Here is a 15308-nt window from a genome sequence, read left to right on the forward strand (position 1 = left end):
AAAAGGAAATTTTTTTTTTTTTTTTTTTTTTTTTTACAAAGAGATAGCAGAGTTTTTGTTTTTACTATAAGTTATGAAGTAATAAGTAAATTCCCTTAAGGTAAAGGTGCAGTATTGGAACAGAAAATATGCAAGTTTTTAAGAAAAAAACATTTTAAAATTTGGCAAAAGCAAGAAAAGGTAGCTCAAACTTTTAGTTTGTGCTCTAAATACAACTACTAATATCATCTAAATGGTTTAACAAGCCAGAAAACTCAGCCTAGCCAGACAGCTATGAAAAAAAACTTAATAAAAAAACAGAAAAAAAATAATTAAAAAAAAGGTAAGTCTCTCCTTCTCTTCTCAGCCCCCTTCTTCTCTCAAGTCTACCAACACCAACAATAGCAAGCCTGAACAGAGAACAAGCCTGAAAAACACTGGGGTTTTAAGAGCAACTAGGTTTTAAAGTGGAAATGAAGGAGTTGGCCAATAAAACCCTAGTTCAGGATAGTACCACCTCTCAATGGGCAGGAGGGAAGCTGCTCATTAGTCACTCCCACTGATAAACACAAACACAGAATAAACTTCAGCCCAATCAAAAATGGCCTCACAGAAACTTTCAAAGCAGGAAGAACACAGCTGTAACTGAGCTTTTTTTTAACTTTTTTTTTTTGAAAAGAAAAAAGCAAGAGAGGTTTTTGTTTTGTTTTTTTTTTTATAGGAAGTTCACAAGTAATACAAGAGATATACACAAGTAACAGTGACCCCCACACAAGCAGTAAAGGTCCCAGGTAGAAAAAATGCAGGACAGAGAATAAACAAGTTAAAATTAAATTGTGCATTTAAATAATACAGCAAAACAGCTTTTAGTTTGTTTGGTAGAAAGCTGCTTACAGCTACAGAACCATGCAAACACAGTTAAGAAAACAGAAAAAAAGGCCAAGCTATGCAAAAAAAGCAGAAACTTAAACTCTTAAAAATACTTAAAATAAAAAAAGTGGCTCCTTCTTCTCTCAATTTTCTCTCTTGCGTTTTTTCCTCATACATACATACATATAAAAAATGCATTGTATCTATGTGAGTAAATTTATATCTATATTGGCTCCCTGATATACCCAAAGTAGTGTTTCAAGTGCTTTTAATTGCAGCCCACAGTGCAGTGACTATGTCCTGAATCTCCCATCAGTTTTCAATGCGTCTTTGTTTAGGGTCCTCGTTTCTTATGGAAAGTTAGGTTAATGTGTGTTCAGAAGTTTACAGCTGAGAGAGATCATTATAGGGACTGCTTGCTAATCATAGTTGCGGTAACTGCTGTATTAAGACAGCTGATTTAAATTGTGCACCTGCTGTAACGGAACACTTGCTTTAATACAGAGGGTTTTACATCAAGTATGACTTAACTTTTCAGGTTTTTTCCTTAGTTTTAGGATCCAGATTTGTTCTATTAGTTTTCCAGACCTCTTCTCTGAGAACTGAATATTTTATGGGCACTGTTACTTGTACACTTTGAACAGTTAATGCATATGTGTATGGTTAGAATGAGCAATCCTCCAGCCAGACTCTCCTAATTGAAGGATTTCTTTTTTTTTTAGGGGGTGCGGGGTCCTGGCACCATTTTTTCCAGTGTTCTTGTCTCATACAGGATCCTGTTAATATGTTTGGTCAAGCTGTAGACCTGCTGACTATCAAGGATCTATTTTAACTTATTTATTGACCAGGTAAGCCCCTTAGAAACAGTTGTCCCTTTTTAGGGGTGACCAAGGAGCATTCTGTGGCTAATTGGAAGGAATCAAGCCCAGTACCCAGGACACAGCTAGCAGCTGATTAGCAGCTCAGAGCTTTAGTTATGTGGGGGTTTTTTAAACACCTTTATTTAATGATCATTTATGCCATATGCAAATTTATATTTATATTAAAGCAATAAAACTGTATCAACAAGTTCACGTTTGCAAACGTTATAGTTCACATACATTGCTCTGTATCATATAACTTAAGCAACATCAAATAAATGGTTCAATTCCTACTTTTTTAAACAAAAAACATCTCTATTAAATTATCACTTACGACATAGACAGTCACACATTTCTATAAATTAAAACAATCCATACCAACATAATCCTAGTTGCAAGCATTTTGCATCACAAACCACACTGACACACTCCCAGTTGCAAACATTATACATCACTTACAATCCACCCAATCATTTTAAGTCAAATGTTATGTATCTTATTTAACTCCTGCCTTATTTTATACATCATTCCCGTTTATGTATTGTTCCCACATTTCCCATTTTTTTCCTATGTAGTTTACTCCTACCCTTTTCTAAAGATCTCCGTTCCGGTTTTTTTTTTGTCTCTGTTACTAACCTCACTACTTCTAGTATAGTTGGTTTAGATTTTGATTTCTGTTTTCTAGTAATTGCCTTTTTTTGGCAGCCACCATAATTAGACACAGTAAGGCCTTCTGTCTAGGCAATTCCAATTGTGTATCATAGCTCAGGAAAGTCATCTCCCTCGTCACACCAATCTGCCCACCCAACATCTCTGACAGTGCATCCCCCAGGGAATCCTTAGTCTGACAACTCACTGCACTCCCAGAAAATCTGTTCCCAATTACCTTTTTCTTCCCTGTCATACCTCCCAACATTTGCTGTCTACCTGTGGAAAAATTCTCTGGGGTCTATTTGGGGTATAAAAATATCTATGTAAACATTTCCAAGCAAAAATCCTAAATTATCTAGATTTTGTTGCATATTTAGGAGACATAGCCTCCCATTGTTTCTTTTTGAATTGCTTATCCAATCTCTCTTCCCAATCCTTTCTAACCTCATCTGATTCTTATACTTACCATGCAATATTTTATATGCTCTACTAATTATTTCTTTTTTTTTAATGGCAGCTTGTGTTCTAGATTCTACTAAAAACTTTACCAGTGCTGGTCTTTCATGTAGGAAGCCATATTTCTTTCTCTTTCCGTGTACTCTGTCAGCCCTTGATAAGGGAAGGTAATCTCTGACCTGTAGTGCAAGTAAATTCCTAGCATCTTCCCATTGTGTCTTCTTTCCTTCTCTAATTATTTGGGTTCCTTCGCCAGTACACTCCAGCCCCCTCTTGCCTATTGTCTATATCCCTAATTGCAGTCATCCCTATCAGTAAAATCTCCTTTCTCCATTCCCATGTTGGCCTAGTTCTTATGATACTTTGTGCTACTTTATAGATTTAATATTCTGTATGATTGTTATTCTCCTTAAAGGCCTGCATCCAAAATCCCAGTCTCTCCTTGTTTCTTGAGCTTCCCTCATGTTTCATCATCATCCATGTTTGCTTTGAGTTATAGTTTTCTACATGTACTATGTATAGGAGCCTTAACTGTGTAGCTCTGAAATACCCCTTCAAATCGGGTAATCCCAATCTGCCCTGTTTCACTGAAAGAATCTGCTTATTCCACTTGACTCTTGTCATCTTCCTCTCTCAGCTAAAATTCTTCAGCTCTTTATTAATTGCTATGCACAACTTCTCTGGTTCATAAAAATATGCCTGACCTGTGTATAAGACTAATGGGACTAAAACATTTTAACAGTTGGTAGCTTACTTAACCATATCCATATAACAAAGCTTCCATTTTCTCAGTTTTTGTAAACTCTTTTGTTTAGTATCCTCTCACATATTCTTAGCTGCCACACCAGAATCATTTGTAATCCATATTCCTAAATATTTCTTATAATGCCCCCATAAATATGGGTCTTGCTGAACCAATTTCATATGTGGATATATAATTTACTGCTATTGCATTTGTTTTAGCTTCATTAATTTTGTATCCAGAAAAGATCTGAAATTGTTTCAAAACGCTCCATAGCATTGTAATGTCTCTAGTTTTGTCAGATATAAAATAATATCATCTGCAAACAGAGCCAGTTTTTCTTCACCACCATACCAATTATATCCTTGAATTTCTGATTCCCTTATTTTCTTTGCCAGTAGTTCTAAATATAATGCAAAGGGGAAAGATGACACTCCTGCCCGGTTTCTCTGTTCAAGAAGAAATTATCAGATGGGACCCCACCCACTTTAATTTTCACCTCCAATTGCTCATATCTCCTCCCAATCAACCTTATAATTTTTTTTCAGGAAGTACATATTCTACCATTGCCATGCTCATAAAGTCTCAGCTTACTGTGTCATATGCTTTCTCTGCATTAAGACCCACCAACAACAATGATATTTTCTTACATTTTGCTTCTCTCTGGATCATCAGTGTTCAGTTAATGTTGTCAAATGTTTGCCTTCCCTCCACAAAATCACACTGATCCATATCTATAAATATTGGCATTACTTTTGCAATTCTTTTAGCCATTGTACACATACACACTTTATGGCTGACCATGTAATTATTCAAACAACATCTCTCAGTAAATCTGTTATGGATGTCATTTTGGAAGCCAGAAGGCCTAGTACTAGAAAATCTTATGCTGATAAATGGAAGAGATTCTGTGCTTGGAACCAAGCAGAAGGAACTGACACAGCAAAACCAAATATCCCTCAGATTTTACAATACTTGACTGAGATGCTTGACAAGGGCCTATCCTTCTCTTCAATAAAAATCCATGCCTCTGCCATCTCTGCTCATTACAACATGGAGCCTCCCATCTTCATTAATCCTCTGCTAAAACAGTATCTTAGATGGGCCAAAAATTTAAGGCCTCCCAGATCACCAACTCCTGCATGGAACCTCAATTTTGTGAGGCACAAGATTGTCCCTTTCAGCTCTTCGTAGGTGATGTCATTATTTGCGTCGGTAAGCATGAGGTGGTCCTTCTTTCTGGAGATCCAGCCATGGCCCGTGGTCCAAAGAAGCACTTGAAGCGTGTTGCAGCACCAAAACAATGGATGCTGGATAAACTGACGCGTGTATTTGCACCATGTCCTTCAACTGTTCCACATAAACTCCGAGAATGCTTGCCTCAAATAATCTTCCTCAAGAATCGCCTCAAGTATGCCCTAACTGGTGACGAGGTGAAGAAAATATGCATGCAGAGGTTCATAAAGGTTGATGGTAAGGTCCGCATTGACATCACCTGTCCTTCTGGTTTCATGGATGTTATTAGCATTTAAAAAAACAGGAGGACATTTCTGGCTTGTTTATGATACAAAAGGGCGGTTTGCTGTTCACCAAATCACTGCTGAAGAAGCCAAGTACAAGCTGTGCAAGGTCAGAAAAATCTTTGTGCGCAATAAAGGAATCCCTCACTTGGTGACTCATGATGCACGCACTATCCGTTACCCAGATCCCCTCATCAAAGTGAATGATACAGTGCAGATCAACTTGGAGAGTGGCAAAATAACAGACATGATCAAGATTGATGCAGGGAACTTGTGTATGGTAACTGGTGGTGCTAACTTGGGTCGTATTGGTGTGATTACCAACAGAGAGAGACACCCGGGCTCATTTGATGTTGTCCATGTAAAAGATGCTAATGGCAACAGCTTTGCTACCAGATTGTCAAATATTTTTGTCGGCAAGGGTAACAAACCATGGATATCCATACCTTGTGGAAAGGGTATCCGTCTTACTATTGCTAAGAGAGAGAGACAAGAGGATTGCAGCAAAACAAACCAGTTAAATTGCAAGCAGGAATAACTTGGCATTTACGACTGTGAATGTTTTGTCAAATAAAAACAATGTACAGAAAAAAGGGGGGGGGTCCAGGCAAGTAAGTAGTGTGGGAAGAAATAGCCAGAGAATTGTTATGGCTAGGCTTGTATATTGTATAGGCCCTAGGGCTGATAGCCTAGTACCAACCTATGAACCTATAAACATGGTTTAATATTGAATTTGGCCTGTATGAAGGTGGATCTGATGGTTCTTCACCTTGTTTAGGTATTACATACTTCTTCTCTTAAAATACTGTTAAAACCTTACAGATGTTTATCAGTTTTTCTCTCCTAGCTTCCAAAATTTGACAGGAAATGCCATCTGTTGCTGGGGATTTTCCCGTAGATTGCTTATACATCCTAATTTTTATCTCATCCCCTGCTATCCTGATCATTAATTAAGCCTCCTCTACCTCTAACCCTGACATATTTAAATCTTCCATAAACATTTTCATTTGTATATTTTCTTGATTTCCATATTTCACTGCTTTATATAGACTTTCATAGAATTTCTAAAATATTTCTAATATCTCTACAGTATCTCTTGTTACCTTCCTAAGCTTGGCAACAGCCCTTTCTACTTCTGTTGCCTGATTTGTCTTGCTAAAAAGTTTTGTGCTGTAGTGTTATCAAAAAAAAGTTTCTTAACAGCAAAATTAATAAATTTGTGTGCATTATCAGTGTAATACCTTATTTTTCTGCATAGCAGTCTGCATTTGATCCTGTTCTGTGAGATTCTCCTTGTTCTGCAATACTTAAACATTTGTCACTTCCTGTAAATAATTCTTGTTACTTCTTAACCATAGCTCCCTTTCTTTTATTTCCACCCTATTTTTAAACTGCACCTTAATTTTATCCCACTCCTTACCTATGTTTTCAGAGGTAATTTTTAACCTTTCTAAAATCATCTGAAGAATCTCCACTACCCATTCCTTAAATTATTCTCTTTTCAACAGATAGGTGGGAAAGTGCCATTGTTTCATTTTTATTTCATTACCCTGTGTTTTTATTTTAGTTATTTACACATGATCTGAAGTAGTCATTGGGTGCGTATCAAGACCTTCAATTAAATGCACACATTCCTGTGAAATGTCTTCTATTTAGACAGGACTCAGCAACCCGTGGGTAGAGACCAGTTGTTTGTCCCTCAGATAGATAATAAATTGGGCCAACCATCAAAGCTGCTATGATCACATAACATCTTTTAGTTATGTACTCACCGCAACTTCAGATGTTGTTCCATCTCCATCTCTCTATCTCTAACCCCCCTCCTTCCCCCCTTGGATCAGAAGAGAAGATTGGAGTGGAGTTCTTCTGTTTTTATTTTGTTTCATCTTCATCTGACGATGTTATATAAGCAGGGTATGTATGTGTGTGCGGGACAAACTAGAATAGAGGGATGGTAGTGGTGCATCCTGGGATATAAGTTCTATCTAGCCTAGCCCAATTTTTATATTTTGGGGAATAATATGTAAATTCGCTCCAAACTCTTATTACTGAATTCACATCTTTCATTCCAAATGTTTTCATAAATTTCTTCAAAAATCTACCCTGCTTTCCTTCTGGGCCCCCAGACGCATCTTCACTGCTGCAAATCAAATTCCATTCCCTACGTATAAGTAATTTGCCTTGCTGAAAACTGATTATTTCTCCCAGAATTTTTATAAGCTCCATTATAGCAGTTTTAGTTGGAATATAAATACATATGCCAGTTTAATCCTCCTCCCTTGCCAGTAGTCCCTTAGAGCTACCAATCTAACATTATTTTTTTTTTATCCGCTTTTGTCACTGTTGGAGCTCCTCTTGCACTTAATGTTAAGTACTCCCCTTTTTTTTTGTCCCAGATATTCCGCTGAATAATCACTTACCTGTCAGACAATTGTCATTTAATGACATTGCAGAAAGCATCATTGTATTAAAAAAGTCATTGTTTCTACCTTTTATGTATAACTCCTTTTTGTTAAATGTCTAGTTCCAGCTTTTGTGTTACATGTATACACTGTCTGGCAGGTTGTACTTTTACATAGTTTCTTGTCATATCCATTTCAGCCTATGCCACATCTTAGAAAACTTTTTGTTATATTGCAAGCCCTCCAACAAACCCCTATAACCTATTCATTTAATATTAACACACAAAACTATATACATCTTCAAATATTGAAGACAAAGATCTCATGTAAGAAGGCAGTAACATACAGGTAAATGAGGGGGTTGTTCAAGTCTTTTGCTGTAAAGTCAGCCTTGAAGCCTTTCAGTTTTTCCCCTTTTTGCTTTTTTGTTGAGGATTCTTTATAGCATTTCCGTTTGCACTAAATGGTAGATGAATAAATTACATAACAAGATACAGGATTCTATAATTGGTCTGATAGGAGCTGTATAGAAGGACAGTTCTTTCCCTGACATGGCTGTCAACTTCAGAGAATGAACGGAACTTGTGCGCAACTCCATGTGCTTTATTTATGGTAGTTGGCATATAGGCATAAATAAAAGGTCACAATCTACATGGGCTCTTTTTTTTTCTTCTCTTGTACAGATCATCAGGTTCAGAGTACTCATATGATTTTTTTAGTATACAAGGTTCTTACATGATGGTTTTTAAAATTTATCTGAGGAGATTTGGTATAATTCCACACGAAAGCGCTTATGGTTTTATAATGTTGTCAGTTTCAGTATATGTAATAAATGTATCATTTGCATTCACCATTTTGTCTGCCCGTGGATCTGTATTTGGTTTCTTTCATTGTTTCCCTGTACCTTTTTTTCTCTTATGTTAGTTTTTAGTTGTTGCCTATCCGTGGTATGTAGAGATGGCCTCCGCTCACCCCATATGCCAAAATGCTGCATTTTTTACACTGAATGCAGTATTATCTCTCTACTGGTCTGGTTGTGTGTAATGTTCAGTGCTATTTGAAAGAAGGTGGTATCAGCAGAATTAAGCACAATGGCTGTAAGTCATATATACATTATTTGGTGACTCCGGCATTGGAAGAGAAAAATGTCCAAAAGTTGTAGGCCAAAGGCAGAGCCTTGAAAGGATTTCACTGGCATCAGGGAGTGTTGCAGATACTTGTTTTATATGATCATGCTGTTAACTGTGAGCCCAAGTTATTGCAGTTTCATTTACCTTCAGTTCCCTGAGATTATGCATGATCCCATTATTGGGAGTAGTGTCAAACACTTTAGCAACATCAAGGCAGCTGCTTGAGCAGCTAAGCATTCATCCAGGGCAGCGATCATACTTTCAAATTTTATAAAGTTAAACATAAAAGCTCTGCATTTGCCAGACCTGTACTGAGATAGTAGAGGAAGATATTTCTTGTACATGAGTTGCATGTTTATTCTGTCCATCACTTCTTATATTATGCTAGAGTCTGGTTGGATTCATCATGTTAGCCGATATTAAAGAAACCATTTTGTCCAAATCAGGACATACTGCATTGTTTAGTTCTTTTTCCTGCCGATGATTTGGAGCTGGTTCCCTGGTTAAAGTTTCAATTAGATAATTTTTTTAACACATTCTCGTGTGGCCAAGTAAAAATACAGCCAGCAGAGAAATCATGATAATCTTGTGCCAGTTTCTTTGTCTTAATTTGTTGCAGCCTTGTACCTTAGGCAGCAACTGCACAAAATACATTAACCAGTCTATCCACCTGATACTCCTCTTTAAATCTAGTTTCAATATCTTTCTGCATGGTTTCTACCTTAGCCATCAAATCCTTCTCGGGTGAAAAATATTTGATTAGTAGTCGCATGTAAGACATACTAGTCTGTAGGGTTAATCTCCTGCCAACTGCAAGTAAATTTGGATACGTCTCTCCCTGTGTGGGCATGCAGAGTGCATGGAGGCCCCTGGGAACGATGTTATGTTTGAGACATGCGGTATGTCCTGATTTGGATAGAATGGTTTCTTTAGTATCGGCTAACATGATGCATAGCCACAGTCCCAATGTTTCCATGACTACTGCATAACGACCTATCAACAGTGATGTGACAACCAATGAATGCAATGGAATTGAATCATCTGAGGCAGCATCGCTACCCTCTATGTCCAACACTAGTACAGACGGATTTTTGGCTTTGGGAGGCATGATCAGAATTTTCTGTAGAAAAGAGCAACGTCACTTTTCCTATGCTCCCAGTACCAGTAAAAAAGAAATATTCACGGGAACGAAGTATGTCACGCAACAGGGATCAGAAAAGGTGGCGGAATTCCCCAATGACTGTCGATGATGACATTATGTATAATCTGTCAGGTATTGTTTTTTCTGCTGAACAATTTGTTTTAAATAAGGGCTTAACGTTCATACCCAGTGTAGGTTCGGATTACTGTCAGGTGATTGTGGACATTGTGTTTTGCTCGCATTGTCATGCTTAGGCAAATGTTTGGCAATGATGGTAATTCAACAGAATATGTTTTTAGACAGCCAAGTGTATTTGTACTGATGCTACAACCTACTATGACAATGTTTTTAAAAGTATGTGAACAGGAAATAGCCGAATATTTACCGAGTAAAAAAAAAAAGGTAAAATATCATAATTTATCTATGCAACAGAAGAATGACTTTGGATTTATCAAGTCAAGATGAGTGCATTGTAATAAAACAAGCAGATGAGGGGCTATTGTAGTGATGAACAAACAATGGTATTGTGACAGAATGCTATTTTTATTACAAGATGATATAACTTTTTGCCCAATTTCACCAATCATGTCAAATGTGGTTGCAGACAGAACTCTTCAATTAATATGCAAAAAGTTGGTTTATTAGATGAGACAACCCTGCAAATTTTATTGGTTGACCACCACCCTGTTGTGCCCATTTTTAAGGCCCTCCCAAAGATAAATAAAGATGTACTGAACTCACCCCTAAGACCTATTGTTTCTGGAAGGGGATGGGTGACCGAAAATATGTCTAGGTAGAGTTTGCCGTAAAACCAGTACTACAATTATTCCCCAGAATATTAAAGGACACATCCAGTTTTTGAATTCCTTATATGAGTACTTGCAAAAAGAAAGTGGCCAGAGTTATGTGTTCCTCACATTAGATGTAAATAATTATTTTACAGTTATAAATGATGATTATGGCTTAAAGGCAGGTGAGAATATATTATTAGAAAAAGCGGGCTTTGACCATGATGATGATGATCAGAGAATTTGCAAGTTACTAAGGATGGTATTAGAGAATAATATTTTCATGTGTCAATGGAGATATTATTGGCAAAGACAAGGTGTCACAATGGGAACACCCTGTGCCAACTCATATGTGAACCTTGTCTTAGCTTAATGGGAGGATTTGGTTATATTTAATGCACGACATGAATGGCAGGTGTTGTTGGGAATTTTATACCAGATTTGTAGACTGAGTTTTTCTTGTGGAAGGGAAGAAAAAATGAGTTGATATCCTTTGTAGAATATTTGGAGATTACTACGGATTTTTTCAGATTTTCATTGGCTTTTTCTGAAACTGTTATAGATTATTTAGATGTTTGCATCAGTAAGGATTGGGAGGATGTTTTCAAAACATTGCTATATAGGAAAGCATGTTGGCGGAACATTTTGCTGTCATTTTACAGCATGCACCCCAGACACACATTTGGTAAAGTTTTATAAGGGCAGGTACATAGGATCTCGCATCTTTGTACAAATGATAATAAGTTTGAAAGTGAAGTAAGTACTTTGGAATGGAATCTGGAAAAAAGGGGTTATAAACAGTAATATGTTGAAAAGGCATTAGGTGGTAATATTACCAACAAGGCATAGCATGGTAAGACTGTGGTTCTCCAGGAGATGGAATAAAATGGAGAAAAAGTAGATATAAAGAAAAATGAAGGGGTGTGCATGTTCCTCACATACAGTAATGATGGGGGGGGGGGGGCATTTGTAATATAATCAAGCATAATTGGAAAATTTTACAAACCGATAATAAGATGGCTAATGCGGTTGGCCCACAACCTTATTTTACCTTTAGAAGGAATAAATATGTAAAAGATAGGCTATGCCATGAACCTGGTCTGGGCAATATTCTAATACCATCTACACAACGGATAGGTACACATATATGCCGCCAGTGTAAGGCTTGTAGTTACATCATGTAAGAAAATGTATTCACTCCAAGACAGGATGAAAGTATTTGTTAAAATGTTATGCTGATTGTAATACACAGAGCGTTATTTATTTAGCTGTCTGCCAGAATTGTACATTATACTATGTAGGAAAGACCAATTGTAAATTGAAAAATTGTATTTTAAAACATGTTTCTGATATAAAGCTTAAGAGTATACACATTACCTTGTATCATCACATTGAGATGAATGTAGGACATACTTTTTTGTTCATGGTACTGCAGATTATGAACAGAAACATTAGGGGGGGGTGATTTAGTCAACCACACTGAATATAATGAAATGAAGTGGACTGTGAGACTAGGGGCTGACAAAGTACCAGGTTTAAATGGGATTGTCCCTTTAAAACCTGTTATAAAGAAAAGGAGGGTGCAATACTGACAATTGATTGGTTGTAACTAAGTTTAAAATAAGAACAGATTCTGCTAGTATTTTATCTGATGAAGGGTTGTGTACCCGAAAATGCTCATTGTGCACTAGTTCGGCCTGGTGGTTTCTGCCTTCATTGTTTTTTTTTTTTTTACGAAACTGGAGAGATCAGAGGTTTCTCACTAAGAAGATACAAGGCCTCCAAACCATGACCTCTGTGGTTAGACGGAAAGCCCTGTCATTGTGCTCTGTGTCATATAGGCTACTGAGAAGCGACTTGTGTTTGGCCTTCTGGCCAGTCTCTAACCCCAACCTAATTGGAAATTCTGCACATCTGCAAATCAAATGGCACTAGAATCACTCGCTCTAGGGATCGCAGCCTTGCCAGTAACATTAACAGGACATGCTGGATAAGCAGGTATGTCTCCCAGAGAATGCCTCTGCTCCAGAATAAACTTCCAATTCATGTTAAGCAGAGTTCCTCAATGACCCTACTCAAACGTAAACTGTTCAAATGGATGGGTAACTGCAGATTCACCCCGGGGGTGGCACTCATGTCCCTCATGAACAGGGGTAGTCAGTGCTGATCTGTAGAGTATGTCCGTCTTACCATGGACAATTGGGGCAACCCAGAATTGACATGGCTAAGCTTATAAAGGCTCTAGGGCTGCTAGCTTAGTAACCTCCTATGAATTTATATCCTGCTTCCAAATATGTGGGGCTTAGAAGCTTTTAAGGTTATGATAAGAATTTGTGTAATAGTATGTACTAAACTATTTTTTATTGTGCAAATTTGGCATCCTGGTATCTCATCTGTTATGTTGGGACTGGTGTCTTTGACCTTACTGAGGACAGGCATGACCATTTTGGATGTAGTTGTGCTGTATAGAGGTAGAGTGGAGGAGATGTCCTTCAAGGATGCATCTGCAGTCATAACATATGGGTTGTCCTGCCTCAGGCAGCCCTTCGGTCGGCCGGATTCCAAAGTCTGGGTCTGGCTTCGGCTGATGTCGCATCTTCCCCGACGTCATAGCTGCTGGGGTATAAAGGCATCAGCCGACGCCCTTTTCCTCAGTCTTTCTTGCCGCGCGGTGCCCGAAGCAGAAGATGTTTGCAAGTACCGGTCGGTCAGATCCAGAGATTCAGCTACCGAAAACTTCTAAAAAGCTAAGTACCCCGTTGGGGACTCTTTCTTGCCTCAGCCGATGTCAGACAAAGTAAATAATTGTTTAACTTGTGGGAAACAAATACCTCATAAGGATTTCCATTCCTACTGCCTTCCTTGCTTAGGCCCAGACCACGACGTATCAGCTTGTTTAGCCTGTGCCTCCTTCAACCGACAGACTCTTAGACGTCGGTCGGAGTTTGCGGAAGAGTTTTTTGGCTCCGCTTTTGCATATAAAATGCCGTCGGAGACTCCGACTACGCATTTAGCCAAAAAACGCAAGGAAAAGGACTGACACTCGTGGCCCGCAGTTTTGGCTGAAACAGCGGTTAGGCCTACCGCGAGTGTCTCTTTTTCGGCTGAAACCGAGGCCTCGGTTCTTCCTTCCGCCGAAAACATACCCCCGACAACTGTGGCCAGCAAGGCCCCGGCCGAGTCGGCTACAGAAATCCCTACCGAAGAAGCAAGTGCACAAGATTTGTCCGACACTATTCCTTTGGACATTTCCACTCCTGCACGTGGCGCAGCTAGGCCCCCTGTTTCTATGTCTATTAAGGCTTTCTCCAGGGCTAAAGCAGCTAAAATTGCTAAAGCATTGCCTGCAAAATCTACCTCTGAGGCCTTCCTCAAGTTCCCAGATGCTCAGTCTTGCTGAGGACCTTATTTCTCTGATTAGAGGTTCCCAACCTCACCCAGACAGGGCCTCCCATCCTCCTCCTGACAAAAGGCCCAGGACTGAACCCCCTGAACCTCTCTCCTCTGACTACTCCTCCGATGGATCTGATTTGTCAGACCATCAGGAAGGGCCATACTCACCTTATGAGGATTCTGATGCAGACGACTCTTTCCCTTCTGCTTCCCCTCCAGAGGAATTTTCATTTGGGGAAACTTTACACTCTATGAGGGAACACTTTCAATGGCATGGTCAAGATTTCTCTGATTCTAGAAAAAGACTAAGGACTTTCTTGCACTTACCACAGCATAGGCCTTTAGCCATACCACCTGTGCTAACTGTAGTTGATGATGCATATAATGCTGTCAGCTCTGCTCCTGACTCACTTCCCCCGGCCCCTGCCAAACCTGACAGATACTACAGGGTTCCTGATTCCCATTTCCACTTGTATAAAGCCCATGCTGCAGACCCAGAAACAATTTTGCAGGGCCTGAAAGGTGTTGCAGCTGCCACTGCTAAAAACCCACTACCCTCTGAAAGGGAGTCAAGAGTATTAGAGAGATGGGGAAAAAAGGTTTACACCTCTGCTACTCTTTCTGCCAGGGCTTTGAACTGTCAATTCCATATGATACAGTACCAGGAATATTTGCTAGATCAGCTGAATAAAAAGCTTTCTTCTCCTGAACCTTTAGACCGTAAGGCCCTTCAAGATTTGGTACACAATTCTCAGCAGGTCAGTAACCACTTCTTAAAATGTGGCTATGATGCCCTGGAAGCTTCATTTAGATCAGCTATGACTGGGGCAGTAATTCGTAGACATGCCTGGCTAAAAGAGCAATCCTTGCCGGACCATGTCAAGGCTAAACTCCTAGATGCTCCAATGGAGAAACAGTTTATTTTGCTCCCCTGCACGGGAGATTCTAAAGAAAGTGGAAGAAAAAGCAAAATTTGTGCAAACAGTTAAGGAATTTCTGCAGGTCCAACCTCCGAGGTTCAGCAGAAACTGGCCTTCAAAGAATTGGTCCTTTCCAGACACCTCCAAGGCACAGAGGGGCAGGAATAGACGCCCAAGAGGCAGAGGTCAATCAAAGGGTACCTACAGGGGTCGCCAGTGGCAACCTGCCAACCAAAGGAGTACTGCCACAGCTGCAGCTACAACCACTTCCACAGGACAAACACAATGACTTGACTCACATTCCGCCTACAAGAGAACAGCTGGAAGCACCCTTGGGCGGAAAATTGGCTTTATTCTCAAAAAACTGGCATTGCATTACAAAAGACAAATGGATATTGCAAACAATAGACAAAGGCTACAGGTTTCATTTCCACACTTTACCAAGAAGGAGCAGAA

General features: G+C 39.0%; 1 protein-coding gene and 1 pseudogene across 1 annotated transcript in view; both read left to right on the forward strand.

The window, feature by feature from the left end:
• MTF2 (metal response element binding transcription factor 2) overlaps positions 1 to 15308 on the forward strand; it is a gene marked incomplete in the record, with an annotated part of 1616286 nt that overhangs the window by 1511897 nt on the left and 89081 nt on the right.
• On the forward strand, positions 4812 to 5666 carry LOC122813385 (annotated as a pseudogene).

This window comes from Protopterus annectens, chromosome 10.part0 (assembly GCF_019279795.1).
Source record: "Protopterus annectens isolate FY-2018-M chromosome 10.part0, PAN1.0, whole genome shotgun sequence".
In the NCBI taxonomy this organism is placed as follows: Eukaryota; Metazoa; Chordata; order Ceratodontiformes; family Protopteridae; genus Protopterus; species Protopterus annectens.